Raw genomic sequence first — 21836 nt, forward strand, 5'->3', positions numbered from 1 at the left:
AAAGTTAATATCGGTTTTTGGCAGTACATACATATAAAACACAGGCTATTATGGATTGTTTAACTCAATTACTAAATCAAACAGCACAGACAACTTAAGCACACAGTGAGAATAAACCCATTTATATCATCACCCAGTGATAAAAAGGTTTGGAAACAACATGCTAGAAAAACACAGTACAACAAAATTGCAGGCAATAAATTGGTCACAAATCTATGTGCAGTTGTTGTTTTTGTTGGTGGTGGCGGGGTTTTGTGTTTTTTTTTTTTTTTTTTTTTGCACGTATGCAACCTGCAGCCTGCTTTCCTCATTGATGCCAAAAAAAAAAAAAAAGAGAGAAAGAGAGAGACAGAGAGAAAGAGACATGGGTTTAGGAAAACCAGCAGTTGTCTTAGTTGCTCAGGTAACAAGTCCTTCTGAGAGCAAACAGGCTCCAGGAAGTGATGGGGGCGGGTAAAGGAAGGCATGCAGAGGGCAGGAAATCAGACACTGATTGCGTAAACCCTCGTGCCCACAGGGCAGCACGAGGAGAACCAACTGGGATTCTCGTGTGATACATCAGTACCGTACAGCCCCGCCCGAGACCTGAAAGGAGAAAGCATGCCTTCTGGGTGGTACCAAATGTCCCAGGAGGTGCAGAAATTAGTTAACAGAATCATAATATATAAAACTGAAATGTCCACTTTATTCAAAGCAAAAGTACATAGGGGATGGGGGAAAATCCCTCAGATTTAAGCTCACATTCTAACAGTGAGGCTTTGCCAGAAGACAGGTACGTTCAAATAAAACAAATGTGAACTTTCCTGCAAATTCTAAACCTGAATCTTCTTTCAGCAAACATTATGTGCTTCTCAAATACACCCTTGGTTCATCCCGGGGAACACAGCTTGAGTGTGACTCTTCCCGGAAATACAAACACCCAGAAAAGGACGCTCCGCACTCAACGAGCCAGGACCTACCCCGGGCTCTGCTACAGGCAGTGGCCCCAGATGCTCTGAAGGGACAGCAGGTGACCACATCCATGCCCTCCGAGAGTTTTTTCCTGCTTTAAACACGCTCTCATTGGGTGTAAGTGGCTGGGCTGGAGCTCTGCTGGTCCAGGTTCTCCTCACAGCCCAGCAGCCCAGCGCAGACCCCCCCGGGACCAATTCACACCCAAGTCACCAACGTCTGTGAACAGACCTGTCGGTGGCCTCGTTAATTCTTGCTTCCCAGCATAGTTTTAAAATACTTTCCCTAGTTGGGGGGCGGTTTGCACTTTCTTCTTCTATGCAAGATTCCCTCCTTTACGTTACAAAAGTAAAAGCCAAAATAGATCTCATTACCTCTGCTCAGACACTTCAAAACGTATTTTGAAACCACAGTGAAAGTGAATCGTTAACCTGAGGGAAAAACCCTGATCCCACACACATCCCTTCAGAACCCTGTCTAATGCTGAGTCTCCAGGACTGACAGCAAGAGCTGGGGTTGAACTGTGTCCCCTGAAGGTCTACTGGGAGTCCTCACCCCCATACCTATGCATGTGACCACAGTGGCAGGTATGGAGTCTGTGGGTGCCGTGGAGTTAAGATGAGGTCATACGAGTAGATGAGCCCCAATCCAATGGCTGGTGTCCCTGGAAGAAGAGGGAAATTTGGACGCAGAGACAAGGGGAAGAAAGATGTGCAGCCCGAGGCCCCGGTGATCCGAGGAGCCCGCAGGGAACCCCGAGGCCGGAAGGGGCAGGGCGTCCACCTCTTGGGCTTCCGGGGGTGGGGCCCTGCCTGCCCGGCCATGACTGCAGGCCTCTGGCCTCCGCGGCAACGAGGATACATATCAGCTGTCTTAGCCCCCGTGGTAATTTATTACAGTAGCTCCAGGGCAGCAGCACAGCAAGGTAACTCAGAAAATATTACAGGCAAGCATTCAGACTGTGTGAAGATTAGAAAATAAAATAAAATAGAGCAAGGAGACTCTCCTCCGGATGGGCCAGAGGTGCTGCGAAGATGCAGATGTATACAATGAGCGAAGCCAGGATTTCACAGGTTGTCGGAGTCCTGGGCTCCGCAGGGGACCCGGCACAGGCACTGGGCTGGAGGGGGAAGGAAAAGCATCTCGACAGTGAATGTGGCAGAGACTGTGGAACAAGGGTAATGACAGCTGTGACTCTGGAACACCGGTGACCTGCTGGAACCACACCAGGCGTGTCACCGTATTTAATCCTCACAACCACCCTACGAGGTAGGGGCCACATCTTACTGATCAGGACGCTAGGGCTACAGTAAGTAAAATTACTTGCTCCCGTTACTAGAGCCAGAAAGGGGGAGGGGCCCCTGTTATACCCCGGTCTGTCTGATTTCAAAATTTCTGTCTTTTCTGCTCGGCCACCCGCATCCAAGGCGTGTACCGTTACAGAAGGAGAACAGAACTCTGTAGGTTTTCCAGCCCTCGGCTGTCGAGTGTTTGGAGCGAGCGGAGAGGAGACGGAAGTTATGAGAGGCTCTGATTACTGTGCCTGGGGAACCCACAGACCGCTTCTCAAAATCTCATTTTAAATGCGCAAGATAAAAACTATATTCCATCAACAGACGGAGGGAGAAAGAAGATGTCATACACACACACACACACACACACACACACACACACACAGTAATACTACTCAGCCATAAAAAAGAATGAAATTCTGCCATTTGCAGCAACACGGATGGACCTAGAGATTATCATACTAAGTGAAGTCAGACAGAGAGAAAGACAGATACTGTATGATATCACTTCTATGGGGAATCTCAAAAATAAAAGAAAACTAGTGAATAGAACAAAAAAGAAACAGACCCACAGAAAGAACAAACTAGTGGTTACCAGTGGGGGGGAGGGGCAAGATAGAGGGAGGGGATTAAGAGACATAAACTACCATATATAAACTAAACAGGCTGCAAGGATATATTGTACAGCACAGGGAATACAGCCAATAGTATATAATAACTATTAGTGGAATATAACCTTTGAAAATTGTGAGTCACTATGTTAGATACCTGAAATTTATGTACTATGGTACCTCAACTACACCTCAGTGAAAAAATTATATACACAATAAACATTCACAGAAAAAAAAGACAAGATAGTATTATGAATGAAACTGATTATTTTGAAATGCAATTTTCAAAATATTAAAAGAATCTTGATATAGTAGTACAGGTAATTAAGAGGACTGCAGATGGGTCTACAAGCTGTCACACTTTGAAGTACTGTACTGAGGAGTACGAGGTATTTTAAGAATATCAGCAAAAACTGTCGCAAGGTGTGAAAAAGATCTGTGAGTTCCACGGTGATTACATCACAGGTGTGGCTAAAATTGCTCTGGTTTGATGCCTGCATTCGTAATAGAAGGAGGGCTTCCCTGGTGGCGCAGTGGTTGAGAGTCCGCCTGCCGATGCGGGGGACGCGGGTTCGTGCCCCGGTCCGGGAGGATCCCGCGTGCCGCGGAGCGGCTGGGCCCGTGAGCCGTGGCCGCTGCGCCTGCGCGTCCGGAGCCTGCGCTCCGCAGCGGGAGAGGCCGCAACAGTGAGAAACCCGCCTAGCGCACACACGCACACACAAAAGAACAAGGACATTATTTACACGTTTAGAAAGAGAAAAGTTTGAGCCCTAATACAATTTTTTCCCTTTTTTGTTACTTTTAAGACCAAAGGGATAATATCTTACATTTACATAAAAATTATTTTTCCCCCAGTGTTACTGAGATAGAATTGACGTACAGCACCGTTTAAGTTCACGGTGTGCAACGTAACGATGTGACTCACATATATTGTGAAATGATCACCACAGCAAGTTTGCTTAATGTCTGTCATCTCATACAGATACAAAAAAAGAAGGAAAGAGAACTTTCTCTTCCCCTTTGAACTTTTCGGGTCTACTCTCTTAGCAACTTTCCAATTTACTGAGCAGCAGGGGTGACAAGCGTCGCCACTGTGTCCACCCCTGGGGCTTATTTATCTTTTAACGAGACATTTGTCCCTGCAAATCTGAAATTGTCATCAACTTCCTTTCACATCTACCTAGAGTTGTATGTTCAGATCAGTCGGGAGGACCTTATGCCCCCCATTTTGGAGCTGAGGAGCCAGTCACAGAGCAGGCGATGGGCTGAACGGAGAGAGTTCGGGCACCTCATTTGATGTCATTTCTGCGAGGCCCGCGGACGCGAGCCCTCCCTTTGCAGCTGCAGGGAAGGAAACCGCCAGCGCGTTTCATGGTTTATGGTGAAAACCCTTTGCAGCAACTTCCCCAAACACTAGACGGCGTTGAGGCTGCTCCATCACGCCCACATCCCTCCACGTGCGGTCCACCCTGCCCTGTGACCCCTTCCCCTGCCGGCAGGGAGCACAGCGCATCCGCCGCCCGCAGCCTCTCACCTCCACTGGCTTCTCTGCTCCCTTCCTGCTCTCTCTTCTCCTCCGAGCCCGAAACTTTCCCTTCACCCATCACACCCGCACCTCAAACAGAATCGGTTTTGTTTCATGTACTGAATCCTACTTGGTTTCTGGTCCTTAGTCTTTAGAACAAGCAGTGCAATAGCCTTTCTCTCTCCACAGCTGCCTTTTCTCTTACTGTCCTTAGCGGTAGGAGTCGGGGACCCTCCTGGCAGAAGGTGAGTCGCACTGGACACAACCTCCTACCACACAGGCTTCCTATAACCCAAACCCCGAACTCTTTCAGGGGGTCGTGGATCTTTTCTGACACTACTTAGGTGAGGTAAGGAACAATCAGTGTCGAAGAGGAACTTCTGTAAAAGCGAAAATGCCCAAGGACGGAGGAGCGGGGAGGGGCAGCCGCTGACTCGGTTCCGAAATAAGCGGCCAAACGCCCTCCACTTAGCGAACGACCTCCTAAAACCATGCCTGTTCACTGGCTCAGCTCCACCCGCCACCGGCTTCTCCGGCTCAGGGCCATCTTGGGAGGGGACAGGCGTCCTCATCAACCTGTCTCTCCCCTTCTCAGGCCCCAGGTTGGGGCTCAGCCGGGCTCTGGATGGGCCTGAGCAAAACACAGATGGGAAAGCAGAACGTACTTCCCTCGGTTATTCCTTCCACAGCTTTTCTACAGGCAAAGCGGCTATGAACGCTGGGTTACATTCTACATTCTTACCATTGTGCTTCAGCTGTGATTTCAGATGCCAGGTTCTAAGCTGTAAGAACCTTTAGTGGTTGTTAGAATTGCAACAGCAAATAAAACGCAAATGGCCAGCCAAAAGCTGTTCTGATTTTTATGGAATGGGATTATACGTGCATCAGTAGTTTTGACGTAGCTTTTAAAAATTCGAAAAAAAAAAAAAAAAGAGAGGGAGAAATGAAACTATTGTAATCTGGAAAGCAGTGGCCTTGTTCCTTGGATTCAGGCCATTTATTTAAAATACATAAGCAATTGGGGCTTCCCTGGTGGCGCAGGGGTTGAGAGTCCGCCTGCCGATGCAGGGGACGCGGGTTCGTGCCCCGGTCCGGGAAGATCCCACGTGCCGCGGAGCGGCTGGGCCCGTGAGCCGTGGCCGCTGAGCCCGCACATCCGGAGCCTGTGCTCCGCAACGGGAGAGGCCACGGCGGTGAGAGGCCCACGTACCGCAAAAAAAAAAAAAAAAAAAAAAAAAAAAAAACATAAGCAATTAATGCTTCTCGTCTCCCTGGAGAGCACTGTGGTGGTAATAGATACTTCAGTTGTCCTAACATGTGGAAAATTGATGATAAAATGTGCTGAAATGAGTCTGTGGGCCTACGGCCTTTGTAACTTGTTTGACAGGCAGAATAGGTAATTCATTAAAAATGCAAATGTTAACACGCATGTGGACACTTAATTTACTACTGATTGCCCTGTTCTCCGAGCATTAAAAAAAACCCTTAATAGTAACTATGAAAAATCTGGGCTCTGGAAGTCCCCCCTCCCCCGCCTTTGTAATAAATCATTCACAGGAATTCCATTTCTGGGCTTAACTAAAACCCCACCATCCTACCATCTCACAATCAACAGCAGCACAAAGCTAGTTGGACATCCAGGTAGAGAAATGATAGAATTGTAGGTTGTTGTTTTATGTGTGGACGCGTGAAAAGTGAAGAGATGGTTTAAAACCATCATATTACAAAATAAATGCACATAATGACTCCACATTAAAATGTATTTTGTCTGAAATACATGCTGAAAAAGAGAGGTCTACTCAAACTTATTTGCTTTCAATTAATAAAAAGCATGATTTTACAAAAATGAACTTGCTTTCCTCTTTAGAAATTGTTTAATGGTTGAGGACAACTGAATATTCCAAATTCAAGAACCATGTTTTAGAGCTGAATGTCAGAAGCCCACTGTTTTTCTAAACCTTTTTTTTTTAACATCTTTACTGGAGTATAACTGCTTTACAATGGTGTGTTAGTTGCTGCTGTATAACAAAGTGAATCAGCTATACATAAACATACATCCCCATATCTCCTCCCTCTTGCGTCTCCCTCCAACCCTCTCTATCCCAACCCTCTCTATCCCACCCCTCTAGGGGGTCATAAAGCACTGAGCTGATCTCCCTGTGCTATGCGGCTGATTCCCACTAGCTATCTAATTTACATTTGGTAGTGTATATATGTCCATGCCACTCTCTCACTTCGTCCCAGCTTACCCTTCCCCCTCCCCATGTCCTCAAGTCCATTCTCTACGTCTTCATCTTTATTCCTGTCTTGCCCCTAGGTTAAGAACCTTTTTTTTTTTTTTAGATTCCATATATATGTGTTAGCATACGGTATATGTTTTTCTCTTCCTGACTTACTTCATTCTGTATGAGAGTCTCTAGGTCCATCCACTTCACTACAAATAACTCAATTTCATTTATTTTTATGGCTGAGTAATATTCCATTGTATATACGTGCCACATGTTTTTTATCAAACTTCTACTCTTTTTATACAGCAGGTTCTTATTAGTTATCCATTTTATACATATTAGTGTCTACATGTCAGTCCCAACCTTCCAATTCAGCACACCACCACCCGCCATTTTCCCCCCTTGGGGTCCATACGTTTGTTCTCTACATCTGTGTCTCTATTTCTACCCTGCAAACTGGTTCATCCGTACCATTTTTCTAGGTTCCACAAATATGCGTTAATATACGATATTTGTTTTTCTTTCTGACTTACTTCACTGTGTATGACAATCTCTAGATCCATCCACATGTCTACACATGACCCAATTTCGCTCCTTTTTATGGCTGAGTAATAGTCCATTGTATATATGTGCCACATCTTCTTTATTCATTCATCCGTCGATGGGCATTTAGGTTGCTTCCATGACCTGGCTATTGTACACAGTGCTGCAATGAACGTTGGGGTGCATGTGTCTTTTTGAATTATGGTTTTCTCTGGGTATATGCCCAATAGTGGGATTGCTGGGTCATATGATAATTCTATTTTTAGTTTCTTAAGGAACCTCCATACTGTTCTATATAGTGGCTGTATCAATTTACATTCCCGCCAACAGTGCAAGAGGGTTCCCTTTTCTCCACACCCTCTCCAGCATTTGTTGTTTGTAGATTTTCTGATGATGCCCATTCTAACTGGTGTGAGGTGATACCTCATTGTAGCTTTGATTTGCATTTCTCTAATAATTAGTGATGTAGAGCAGCTTTTCATATGCTTCTTGACCATCTGTATGTCTTCTTTGGAGAAATGTCTATTTAGGTCTTCTATCCAGTTTTTGATTGGGTTGTTTGTTTTTTTAATATTGAGCTGCATGAGCTCTTTATGTATTTTGGAGATTAATCCTTTGTCCCTTGATTCGTTTGCTAATATTTTCTCACATTCTGAGGGTTGTCTTTTTGTCTTGTTTGTAGTTTCCTTTGCTTTGCAAAAACTTTTAAGTTTCATTAGGTCCCATTTGTTTATTTTTGTTTTTATTTCCATTTCTCTAGGAGGTGGATCAAAAAAGAACTTGCTGTGATTTATGTCAAAGAGTGTTCTTCCTATGTTTTTCTCTAAGAGTTTTGTAGGGTCTGGCTTTACATTTAGGTCTCTAGTCCATCTTGAGTTTATTTTTGTGTATGGTGTTAGGGAGTGTTCTAATTTCATTCTTTTACATGTAGCTGTCCAGTTTTCCCAGCACCACTTATTGAATAGACTGTCTTTTCTCCATTGTATATCTTTGCCTCCTTTATCAAAGATAAGGTGACCGTAGGTGTGTGGGTTTATCTCTGGGCTTTCTATCCTGTTCCATTGATCTGTATTTCTGTTTTTGTGCCAGTACCATATTGTCTTGATTACTGAAGCTTTGTAGTATAGTCTGAAGTCAGGGAGTCTGATTCCTCCAGCTCCATTTTTCCCCTAATACTGTTTCGGCTATTCAGAATCTTTTATGTCTCCATACAAATTTTAAGATTTTTTTGTGCTAATTCTGTTAAAAATGCCATTGTTAATTTGATAGGGATTGCACTGAATCTGTAGATTACTTTGGGTAGTATAGTCATTTTCACAATGTTGATTCTTCCAATCCAAGAACATGGTATACCTCTCCATCTGTCGGTATCATCTTTAATTTCTTTCATCAGTGTCTTATACTTTTCTGCATACAGGTCTTTTTTCTACCTATGTAGATTTATTCCTAGGTATTTTATTCTTTTTGTTGCAATGGTAAATGGGAGTGTTTCCTTAATTTCTCCTTCAGATTTTTCATTAGTGTATAGGAATGCAAGAGATTTCTGTGCATTAATTTTGTATCCTGCAACTTTACCAAATTCATTGATTAGCTCTAAGTGGTTTTCTCGTGGCATCTTTAGGATTCTCTATGTACAGTATCATGTCATCTGCAAACAGTGACAGTTTTACTTCTTCTTTTCCAATTTGTATTCCTTTTATTCCTTTTTCTTCTCTGATTGCCATGGCTAGGACTTCCAAAACTATGTTGAATAATAGTGGCGAGAGTGGCCGACATCCTTGTCTTGTTCCTGATCTTAGAGGAAATGCTTTCAGTTTTTCACCATTGAGAATGAGGTTTGCTGTGGTTTTGTCATATATGGCTTTTATTATGTTGAGGTAGGTTCCCTCTGTGCCCACTTTCTGGTGAGTTTTTATCATAAATGGGTGTTGAATTTTGTCAAAAGCTTTTTCTGTATCTACTGACATGATCATATGGTTTTTCTTCTTCAATTTGTTAATATGGTATATCACATTGATTGATTTGCATATATTGAAGAATCCTTGCATCCCTGGGATAAATCCCACCTGATCGTGGTGTATGATCCTTTTAATGTGCTGTTGGATTCTGTTTGCTAGTATTTTGTTAAGGATTTTTGCATCTATATTCATCAGTGATATAGGTAATTTTCTTTTTTTGTAGTATCTTTGTTTGGTTTTGGTATCAGGGTGATGGTGGCTTCGTAGAATGAGTTTGGGAGTGTTCCTCCCTCTGCTATATTTTGGAAGAGTTTGAAAAGGATAGGTGTTAGCTCTTCTCTAAATGTTTGACAGAATTCGCCTATGAAGCCATCTGGTCCTAGACTTTTGTTTGTTGGAAGATTTTTAGTCACAGTTTCAATTTCATTACTTTTGATTGGTCTGTTTATATATTTATATTTCTTCCTGGTTCAGTCTTGGAAGGTTATACCTTTCTAAGACTTTGTCCATTTCTTCCAGGTTGTCCATTTTATTGGCATAGAGTCGCTTGTAGTAGTCTCTTACGATGCTTTGTATTTCTGCAGTGTCCATTGTAACTTCTCCTTTTTCATTTCTAATTTTATTGATTTGAGTCCTCTCCCTCTTTTTCTTGATGAGTCTGGCTAAAAGTTTCTCAATTTTATTTTTCTTCTCAAAGAACCAGCTTTTAGTTTTACTGATGTTTGCTATTGTTTTCTTTGTTTCTATTTCATTTATTTCTGCTCTGATCTTTATGATTCCTTTCCTTATACTAACTTTGGGTTTTGTTTGTTCTTCTTTCCCTAGTTGCTTTAGGTTTAAGGTTAGGTTGTTTGAGATTTTTCTTGTTTCTTGAGGTAGGATTGTATTGCTATAAACTTCCCTCTTAGAACTGCTTTTACTGCATCCCACAGGTTTTGGGTTATCGTGTTTTCATTGTCATTTGTTTCTAGGTATTTTTTGATTTCCTCTTTGATTTCTTCACTGATCTCTTGGTCATTTAGTAGTGTATTGTTTAGCCTCCATGTGTTTGCATTTTTTACAGATTTTTTCCTGTAATTGATATCTAGTTTCATAGCGTTGTGGTTGGAAAAGATACTTGATACGATTTCAGTTTTCTTAAATTTACCAAGGCTTGATTTGTGAACCAAAATATGATCTATCTTGGAGAATGTTCCATGAGCACTTGAGAAGAACGTGTATTCTGCTGTTTTTGGATGGAATGTCCTATAAATGTCAATTAAGCCCATCTTGTTTAATGTATCATTTAAAGCTTGTGTTTCCTTATTTATTTTCATTTTGGATGATCTGTCCATTGGTGAAACAGGGGTGTTAAAGTCCCCTACTATGATTGTGTTACTGTCGATTTCCCCTTTTATGGCTGTTGGCATTTGCCTTATGTATTGAGCTGCTCCTATGTTGGGTGCATAAATATTTACAATTGTTATATCTTCTTCTTGGATCGATCCCTTGATCATTATGTAGTGTCCTTCTTTGTCCCTTGTAATAGTCTTTATTTTAAAGTCATTTTGTCTGATATGAGAATTGCTATTCCAGCTTTCTTTTGATTTCCATTTGTATGGAATATCTTTTTCCATCCCCTCACTTTCAGTCTGTATGTGTCCCTAGGTCTGAAGTGGGTCTCTGGTAGACAGCATATATACGGGTCTTGTTTTTGTATCCATTCAGTCAGTCTATGTCTTTTGGTTGGAGCATTTAATCTACTTACATTTAAGGTAATTATTGATATGTATGTTCCTATTACCATTTTCTTAATTGTTCTGGGTTTGTTATTGTAGGTGTTTTCCTTCTTTTGTGTTTCTTGCCTAGAGAAGTTCCTTTAGCATTTGTTGTAAAGCTGGTTTGGTGGTGCTGAATTCTCTTAGCTTTTGCTTGTCTGTAAAGGTTTTAATTTCTCCATCAAATCTGAATGAGATCCTTGCTGGGTCTAAACCTTTTTGAACATGAGACTCTGTTAATGCTGTTTGACTTCCTTTGTACAGAGAGGGAGAGGAATCAGGAGGAGGGGGAAAGGGACTTCCCTGGCAGTCCAGTGGTTAAGACTCGGAGCTTTCACTGCAGGGGGCGTGGCTTTGATCCCTGGTCGGGGAACTAAGATCCGGCTTGCCGCGTGGCATGGCCAAAAAAAAAAAAGCTATCTAGAGATGATTTAAAGTATATGGGAGAATGGGGCTTCCCTGGTGGCGCAGTGGTTGAGAATCCGCCTGCCAATACAGGGGACACAGGTTCGTGCCCCGGTCTGGGAAGATCCCACATGCCACGGAGCGCCTGGGCCCGTGAGCCGTGGCCGCTGCGCCTGCGCGTCCGGAGCCTGTGCTCCGCAACGGGAGAGGCCGCGACAGTGAGAGGCCCACGTACCACACACACACACACACACACACACACACACACACACACACGCACAAAAAATAAATAAATAAAAATAAAATAAAATAAAGTATATGGGAGAATGTGAGTAGGTTATATGCAAATTATACACCACTGTATGTAAGTGACTTGAGCGTTCGTGGATTTTGGTATCTGTGAGGGGGAAAGGAGAAGGGGAAGCAGGGCTCAGCTTACTCTGTGTGGAGGACAATGAGGGATGATGTCTGTGTTCCCAGCATCAACGCATTTCAAGCCACGGTTGGCAGCACAAATATGCAAATCAGCAGCCCAGAATGTCTTTAGGATCAAGGAAACTAAGGGCCACTGGAGTAGAACGCAGACTAGCATCTTCATAATCACGACGGCCTCTGTGTTCTAGCTGAGGAGATCCAAGGTATCCAGTCGTCCCGCGCTGGGCGCCCCTGAACGCTTCCCTCTCCCTCCCCAGCCACAGCTACAATTAATCTCAGGAGGAATCTAGTCCATCACATCCCGTGGAACAGCCTCCTAATGCTTCCTTGTCTCCAACCCACTCTCCATCCTACCACTAAAACACACACCAGGTCGTGGCTGGCTGTCACCCAGAACAAACCCGGGCTCATTCAAAACCTCATCCAATGTGCCTTTCCAGCTCCGTCTTCACACGCAATTATTCACCAGCCACACCACACAGCTCGCCTTTGCCACACACCACTTGAGGCAATTGGAAATGAGGGAAAGGCTGCTCCCACTACGATACTTTTTGCCCCTGTCAATCTGGAAATTTTATCCTTCAGCATTCAGTTGAAATATCACCTCCTGCAGGAAAACTTCATAAATTCCCCTGGGCTCTGAGCTCTCTTTCCTGTGCCTCTGTTAAAACTACTGCAATATTTTTACAGCCTTGATTTATTTATCTGGGTGTCACATGACAGCAGCTACTTACATTCTTTCCAAATTATCCAATACCATCGTCACATCCCCAGAGCCTGCAGCCTGGGAAACTGGCAGCTTAAAAAGCTTCATGAAAGGGTCAAGGGATAAATGGGTGACTGGAGGACAAAGGAGCAAATAAGTGAGCAGTTCTGGGTGGCAAGGAAACTGTCCTCATCCTACATTCATACGTGGTTTTATAAAAATGAACTGAAGTTATCACTTGAGGATAACTAAATATCTCAAAACCTATAATAATATCTTAGATCAGGAAATCAACCATCCCATTCCTGTCTCTTTCATAACCGATTCGAACTCCATGTACCCTGGAAACAAACCAATTTCAATTTTCTTTCCCCCAGCGCCAACAATCCTGTTTTAAAGTGTCCTATTGGGGACTTCCCTGGTGGCGCAGTGGTTAAGAATCCGCCTGCCAATGTAGCGGACACAGATTCGAGCCCTGGTCCGGGAAGATCCCACAGGCCGCGGAGCAACTAAGCCCGTGCGCCACAACTACCGAGCCTGCGCTCTAGAGCCCGCGAGCCACAACTACTGAGCCCACGCGCCACAACTACTGAAGCCCACGCGCCTAGAGCCTGTGCTCCGCAACAAGAGAAGCCACCGCAGTGAGAAGCCCGCACACCGCAACGAAGAGCACCCCCGCTCGCTGCAACTAGAGGAAGCCCACGTGCAGCAACGAAGACCCAATGCAGCCAAAAGTAAATAAATGAAATAAAAATAAAAATAAAATAAAGTCTCCTATTTGGTACCAGACACATGAGGGGCAAGGTAATGCATCTTCTCTAACCAACAAGTTTCCTCCTCTGGCGACAGAGTGTAAAAAGGAAAGATGTAGGCCTTCTCGAACGTCTCTCTCCCATACTTTAGGCTTCAGCGGGAAGCATCACTGCGTTGGGAGGAGAAAGGGGCCCGGGACGCAGTGACAGGAGGCAGTGGATGACGAGGGCGTGGTGACGGGAGGGTGGGAAAAGCACTCCAGAGGGAAGCCGGAGGACAGAGGGCTTCGTGGGGACCCACTGTCCCTCTCGGCAACACTCCCTGACGTCAGATACACTCTGTCGCCCCCTCCCTTACACTTGGAAGGGTCCAGCCCGTGAACCTGAGGGGTCAAGTAAACCCCGAGCTGGGTGAGACCTGCCGTCCCCCAGGAGAGCTCTGGGTAGAGCCCCTGGGGCTGTGGGGACAGGGACCGCCCGGAGGGAAGGAAGACCATGAGGCAGCACCGAGGAGTTCCGGGAGAACCGAACGTGTGACTCTGCAAAAGATCTCGAGTGTGCTTAGTTCAAAACCTGCAGTCAAAGGATTACAGGTGAATAACTCACGCTTCGGAGAGAGAAGAAACAAATCCAGACTTACAGCGGAACCTGCTCTAAGTAAATACAGAAAGCGTTTATACTGTGCGTTAGGGACTGGATCGGTCACACGCTGTGTCTAAGGCTCCCCGCCCGAGGCTCTGCCCTCCCACGCGCGACAGGGCTCTGGCCCTGGAGTCCCAGCCCTCCGCTGTCCACAGCGGCTTCCTGTCCTGTGCCATCGGGTGACCCACCAAAAAACTGCCAGAAAAGGGACCGAATGAAGGTCCTCAGTGAGCTGCCCGGCCCACCCTAAGCTGCCGAACCCCACCTGGAAAACCAAGAGGAAGGACTCTGCTCCGGGCAGGGGCCAGCTGTGGCAGGGGGTGGCCCGAGCCCCGGGGAAGGGACGCTGGACTCAGAGTCAAAAGGGGAAATGGAGAGGGAACGCACTGGACAGCCATGGCACCGGCGTCTGAAAACTGGCCTTTGCTGATCCCACATCTCATTTCATCTTAAAAGCCTTGCAGTGGACACTTTAAATTCTGCTTTGCAGATAAGGAAGATGAAAAGATTCCACCAAAGATCCGGAAACCGGCAAACGGTTAGAATTTGTCCGCGCGCAGCAGACACTTCCCCTGGGCCTTGGTCCCCGGCGAAGGCCTGGCTCCAGCCCCACTGTGGGGCTTGGGAGGGGCCTGTACCCTCTCCAGGCCTCAGCTGATTCATTGTTTAACAACAAAAACCCAAATCCAAAAATGCTGACCTCCTTGACAGGGCGGCTGAGAAGGGTCTTTATTCACTGAAAAACCATCAGATAAACATGAGTGGTGGCGACTGATACTTTTAGTTGTAAGAGCCAATGACATTTTTAAAGTTCCAAAGGGAGTTGGTAAAACTCCAGTGCCCAGCAGAGGGTGTAGCAATTTCTACTCAACATACTTTAGACCAAATTCTTTACTCCACCATTTATTTCTTGCTTGAAAGGTTGTAATTTCATTCCTGGGGAACTGTTGTTTGTACTCTATAGAGATTCGTATCCAGTTAATAATAGAGTTCAATGAAAAACCCAGGACTACAAGGTCATGTTTAACCCTTTCAGGGGTTAATGCCTCTCTTTCCTAAACCAAGAGTTAGCGGGGGTAGAGGTAGAAGAGAAATGCCCAAGCCTAACATACAGGATATTAGTACCTAGAGGAGCCTCGGCCTGGACAGCAGGTCTCAAGCCTCAGTGCCTGAGATATTTCCCTGCGTATCGTGTTAAAGGTCCAGATTACTGCCTCTGCTTCAGTAGCTCCAGGTGGGGCTCAGGACCTATGCCTTTACCTTGCATCCTGGGTGGTCCGATTCCAAACTGTGAGAAACTCGGGCTTCAAGACGGGAAGTAATTTGCAGAATTTAACTGGTTTGTACTGAAGGGTCTGACCAAAGGCGGCAATTTTAACCAGTAATGAATATGCTAAAAGCTAATATTTATGCTTTAGTGTTAATATTAATGATTACTAATAACATCCAATAGTATAATTTAAATTATAATATATAATATGTAATGTAGTAATACTTTAATTTTAATTGTCGAATTAGCACATTTTTATAATATTGTTTAATAATATACATGATATTATATGTAATATAATAATATAGTTTATAATATGACAAGATAAACTAGTAAGATTAATAATAATGATATAGGGCTTCCCTGGTGGCGCAGTGGTTGAGAGTCCGCCTGCCGATGCAGGGGACACGGGTTCGTGCCCTGGTCCGGGAGGATCCCACATGCCGCGGAGCAACTAAGCCCGTGAGCCATGGCCGCTAGGCCTGCGCGTCCGGAGCCTGTGCTCCGCAACGGGAGAGGCCACAGCGGTGAGAGGCCCGCGTACCGCAAAAAAAAAAAAAAATAATAATAATGATATAAAGCTTAATAATATTCTACTATGTTCCAGGCACTGTGGTATGTATCTTATATGCATTAGTTCATTTACTCCTGGTAGGTATTATTAGCTCCATTTTTTTTTTTTTTTAATTTTTTTTTTATTAGCTCCATTTTTAAAGAAATGAGGCTTAAATAAGTCAAGGATTTTTCTTAAGGACATACAGCTGGTTAGCAGAAAAGCCAGGACTTGAACTTGGGCAGCCCTCCTACAAAGCCCGACTATTCTACACCAGAGAGCCTCCCCAGCACTCGGAAATGCTGGCATCGCTGGCTGGCAACCAATGCCGAGGCTCCCCCGCCCCCCATTCCTGAACCAGGGGCGACCCCCTGAAGTCCTCCGCTCAGCATCGCCGTGCTCTTCCTGAGAGAGTGGAGCATCCTCACTGCCCTTGCGTCCTCACACTGTCCCTGGTAGGAGGAAACAGAGGTAGCATTCGGTTTATACAGGGGCCTGCGACAAACTGTGCTGATGTTCTTCTGTCCGTTCACGCCCACGGCCTTCCTTCTGACGGCCACGGCGGACGCGGCAAAGTGAACAGCTGTCACCGGGCCAACCGGAAAGTAATTCCCAACCCTGGACGCTCTTTCCTCCTGATTATCATAGGGAAGCTTAAGTCATCAGGCTCAAATTCCCCCCAAAGAACACTGACACTACTTTTCCACATTTCATAACTTCATTAAGGCCTTATCACGCCTCTGTTGGCCGCAAATTAAAACAAGGCACCAAACCAGCAAAACTACTCCACCTCTAACAAATACACTGTGATACGGGTTCCTGTCACTTCTTTTAAGAATTTCATATACTTTAGAAAGCTTAAAATTCATCTCAAATGCGATACAGTACATCATTTATACTTGACTACAAATGGTTATTACAGTAATTTCTATAAAAACTGGGCTCTTGCGCAGGTATATAGGTATACCTACAATTGGTGAATTTTGTCATGCAAATTATATCTCAGTAAAACTCCTAAAACTCTTGGGCAGGTTTTCTAGGGTCACTACATTTAACTCTGTGTAGGCAACCTCATCTTTCTGGAATTGCTAGGCTTTGTGAAACAGCTGTGGACCGTTCTAACCTCCAGCAGAACTGTTTAAATCTCCCAGCTACCTATTTAAGTAACCTGGACAGTAATGTCTAAGTAATCTGCAAAGAGTCAAAATTATGCAAAATTTCTGTGTCTCTGATTAAATGACCGAGAAAACAGTACCTCGGAACCATCATTATGTATGAAGTACCCCTTGTGATCATCAGAAAGTTCCGGAGTTCCTAATCCACACTGAAAATAGGCCTGATTTAGCTCCTCCTCACCTACTGGATGGATTATTCCAGTACTAGAAGCTAGAGAGAGCCTTTATTTTAGTGCCAGTGTACCTGGTGATGCCACAGAAATCCCCTCCTTTTTTAGAGGCAGCAGCAAAAAGCGGGCAGTGGGCCGGGGGTGGGGGCCGGCGGAGCACATGAAGTCCCCAGGCGCCCGGGCCGCCCAGCCCCGGGCAGGGGTGGTGACCTCGGCGGATCGAAGCCCCATGCGGGAATAACACTGCATCCCGCAGAGCGAAAGTCTCCCAGCGCAGCGCTCAAATCGTCTCCGCTGCGTAAGGCTGCGTACTGCGAGGGCTTCCGACGATTTTGAGGGCACAAGTCCCTGAGGAAGAGAGCTACAAGACCCTCAAACATTTGAGTGCTGGAGCCAACTGTAAGGGTCCCCTTGGGCTGCCATCGTGTTAGCGCAAGGGCTGGGTGATGAGCTAAGTTCAGCACTGGTCCAGAGTCTTTGGGGCTTGATTCTGGGCCCCAACACAACAGTACCCTCACCTTTGACTTCCCTTTCCCCCCAAACACTCCAACGCTAATTAAAAACATAAACTGCGAAATCACTTTGGAATCAGCCCCTGCCCCGTTTCCATGGCCTTAGCTCAGCGCTCATCACCGCTGGACTAGGCCCTCGAGGGGCTCTGTCTGTCCCCAGGGCCGTCCCACCCCCAGCCTCTCGGTGTAGCCGGCCGCACCCTGTGGTCCCTGCCTCTCACAGCCCTCTGGCTTTGCACAGCCTGCAGGTCCCAGCGAGGTCCCTCCGAATCGTGTTGGCGGGCCTCTCCAATCCCATCGCTCCCGCTCACCCGGCCGCCCCGCGCAGCAATGAGCACAGCAGACTCACCTCCCGTGGACACGTTACAGCAAAGCTGGGAGCTAAGGACTCCACGTGCAGCGCCCATTTGACCTTCCCGACGACCCCGGGTAGCCTCTAGGCAGCCGGCACCCACTCTTGCCATTTTACAGCGGAGGAAAGGAAGCTCGGGTCACTGCCCTGGCTGAGCCCCGCCCCGTGCCCCACACCTGACCCCTCCCCGCGCTTCCACTTGCACTGGAGGGCCCTGCCGCCCTCCCCCCATTGCCACCCGGTGCGTCCCCGGCCCGATCTCCGTCAAGACCGCACTCCGGCGTCTCCCCCTGCATCATGCCCTCTTCACCCGGGCCTAAGAATTCGGTCTTTGTTGCTCCAAGGCGCCTAGAACATTCCTCCAATTACTCATACATCCCAATCTACCACTTGGACTTCGAGCCCATGAGAATAAGAGCCATTTGCTTTTTTTTTTTTTTTTTTTTGCGGTACGCGAGCCTCTCACTGTTGTGGCCCCTCCCGTTGCGGAGCACAGGCTCCCGACGCGCAGGCGCAGCGGCCACGACTCACGGGCCCAGTCGCTCCGCGGCACGTGGGATCCTCCCGGACCGGGGCACGAACCCGCGTCCCCCGCATTGGCAGGCGGACTCTCAACCACTGCGCCACCAGGGAAGCCCGAGCCATTTGCTTTTTAACTCTTTCTTTCCCGTGTCTGGCACACCCAGGCGGGTGATAGATGAATGACAAGGTACGCCTTGTTTATTATGTGCTGTTCCACCCGCTCTGTCCTTCCTCACATACTGGATTCCCTCCCCCATGCTTCAGAGCCTTGCCACCTCCGAGGTCTCTGTGGCAATAAGTTCCTGATAGTTCTGCCTCTGGTCACCTTTCTGATTTCCTTCCTCACTGATGGTGAATTAACTTCTCCAACGCACAGTTCTGAGCCTAGCCCTTCTCTATTCAGAAAAACCTTTGATTCCTCAATGCTTATCAGGTAACATATAGACTATCAGGAATGCAAGAGTCCATGATCTGAACCTAACAATTTCATCCTAACTGGGATGGTTCCGCAACACCAGATCAAACTGTTACATCCTGTTCTCTCAAATCACATAAAATCGCTGTACATCTGACCACTGAAATGCCCCACCTTCCTCTCAGAAATCTCACCTTCTTCAAATCAGACGTGATCACCCCTATTAAGCTTTCCTTGATTTGGTACTTGGGTAAGAACTACAACTGTTGTGGAATCCCACAGCATTATGGATTATGGTTTTACCTCTTTTGAGGGACTTAATCCGTTCTGCATATTCTACTATGGTTTAGATACATCTTGGGTAATCAATAATCTTCCTCGACATCACCCACTATTCCTTAGAGCTACACCTGAGTGTCTCACACCTGGGAGGTACTCCACAATTTGATGTGACGTGTTACTGAATAAACATGTAAATCTCACAAACCTCCAGAAGCCTGTAACACGGTGAGTGTTAACAACCAGTGCTGGAAAAAACTGACCCTAACTGGCCACCGTCTGAAGAAGTCAGGTCAATCCAGGACGGAAAAGTCATTAAATGGATAGTGAACACCACACAACGTCAGCCAGTGTGAAGCACTGGGCTGAGTGTTTACCACATAATTTCCTGGGTTCTTGCAAACCTCCAAGGCAGAGAAAGCTTGTCCTTGAACTTTGAGAAGTTCAAGGGCTCTGCCTAACGTTTGGCATCTTCTGGAAGGCAGAGCTGGGACCCCAACCAAACTAGAAACATCTACCACAAGAAGACTTAAGCTCCCTGTAAAGGAGTTACAATGGATTCTCATCACTTAATAGAGCTTCATCTATGGTACATTTCAGCACCACCAGGAACTAGGGCATCCACACCGCAGGACTAAGGACAGGGCCTCCTCCCGTTGACCTAATTCAGCCAGTGAGTCACTGTGTGACTCTGCAGGGACACCAGCAACGACACTAAACCCCTGGGTCTGTACCTTTACAGGGGAACAGGTATACATGCTCAGCTGCATTTCACAACCAAGTAACGATTTCAGTCTCATTCCCCAGATCGTCGTTGTTACAACAAACTTTACCACTAGGTGGCAGGAGTACGACGCTAAGGAGGCTATTTTGGGACGCCGTCTTGCTAAACCGTGTGCAGTTTTCCAAAGATTTTGTCCCTTTTAGAGTAGTATGTTACAAATAAATGATTCTAAATCTAAAGAACTATTCTCCCTTACTGAAAATTTCATGATGCATATGCATCTTAAATAACATCATAATATATACACAGGTTTCAACTTTTTAAAATTCAACCATAACCACAGCTCAAAATAGCTTTAAACATGTAGGTGGAACCATACTATCAATAAATTTAAAAATAACAGTGTACATTAAAATATAGTAAAGACTGTTATTTAGTTTTATGGGAGGCTATATAAGACTGATAAATACTGCTTCTAACCCATGAAGGTTGGAACTGCTGCATTTCACAAGGTGCTTTTTGTTTTGTTTGCTTCATTGTTTGTACTTTGTTTCTAAATGTCAAAATAAAAGAGGACGTTTCAGATTATATTTTGCAAGTACTTCTCTGCAAGTAACACTAAAGATTACCAACATATACAATGCAAACTGGGCAAAATCAGCACTATATTTTCTCTTTCTGACATTTACTCTAAAAGCACAAGAGGAAGCTTGATGTGCTACATGAGAATTCTGCGGAAATGAACGCAACCTAAAAATGTAATGAATATCTTAAAGAAAACCCGTAGAATTACCAACATGCACGCACTATTAATAACTTGTGCCCTTCTTCTTTCTCTCTTTGGTGACCCCTTGTGGGAAGGAACTAAATGATATAAACTAAGAACAGCAAATATGCATGTAAAAGTATATAATGGTCAAAAATTACCCTGGGAAGTAATTAAGTTAGAAACTTAACTCTTGAATATGTTTAGTTAATAATTGCTCAGGAATAAAATATTTTAATGATTTTTTTTTCTTTTTTACTGATTTTGTTAAGCAGAAAATAAAATCTCCACCTTTAGCATAAAGAACCCTCTAGAACTAGGCAAAGCCCTCTTTTGAAGGAGGAGGGGGGTGTCCTGAACCATCAGTATGGCAGGATGGCATGCTTGATGTAAGGAGTTACACTTCATCTCATCATCCAGGGCGACGTGAAGCCCAGACCGGCTCGGGCCTTGATCAATAACACAAACCAGAGCAGAGTCAGGACTCCTTCCCACGGCTGACACCTAGTCTCGGGTCCTTACAACCGTTCCATGGACTCCTTTGGAAATACGCAAATGAGCAAGTGGTCATCAACATACAGGACCTCGGGAGGACAGACTGGCCGCCCGAGGTCTCCATGCAAACCCAGATCCAGAAAAAGTGAGGCAGCCTCCCTCCTCTGGGTACCCAGGGACCATGAGGCAGATTTCGATCTCCTCCAAGTGGTGTGTGGTAGGCCCCACCTTCTAAGACTCCCTGTAAAGCCAAGGTTAAAAACAGAGGCTGCCTTGGCTTCCAAGTCGGCTGTATCATTACTCATCTGCAGGCAGCAGGGCAAAACTGAGGTCCTCCCCAGGGATCAGCGGGAAGGAACTGTTGCAAGCACCGATTTATACCTGTGATACAGTCTAGGGACTTACGGAGAGAACAACTTGCAATACGGACACGTGCATGCATCTCCTCGGCTCTCAGCTCTGTAAGGGAACATTACTGAATGCAGTTATAAGGTGAAAATTACACAGTAAGCTTGCCCGGATTCTTGACAGGATATGAAAAGACCACTGCTCTTGGAGCCTTGACAGTTATTAGTGAATTCAATTCATGAGATGCTTATGTTCTACTCTAAAAATAAACACATGCTACTTTAGATAAATAGGCTGTTTTTAAATTAAAGCATGTAGTTACCAGTAAAAGATAAACTAAATAAATAAATAAATACAATAACCATCATAAAAATTCCTTTGAACCATCATCACTCAGGCGCTGACAGGTATCAAACTGTATGTTTCTAATTCACTCCCAGGAAATAAAGC

At 45.3% G+C, this 21836-nt stretch overlaps 1 protein-coding gene across 7 annotated transcripts in view; it reads right to left on the reverse strand.

Annotated features, from left to right (window-relative positions):
• Positions 1–21836, reverse strand: part of SPATA13 (spermatogenesis associated 13) — a 264206-nt gene that overhangs the window by 47153 nt on the left and 195217 nt on the right. The window lies entirely within an intron of this gene.

The sequence above is a fragment of the Kogia breviceps genome, chromosome 16 (assembly GCF_026419965.1).
Source record: "Kogia breviceps isolate mKogBre1 chromosome 16, mKogBre1 haplotype 1, whole genome shotgun sequence".
In the NCBI taxonomy this organism is placed as follows: domain Eukaryota; kingdom Metazoa; phylum Chordata; class Mammalia; order Artiodactyla; family Physeteridae; genus Kogia; species Kogia breviceps.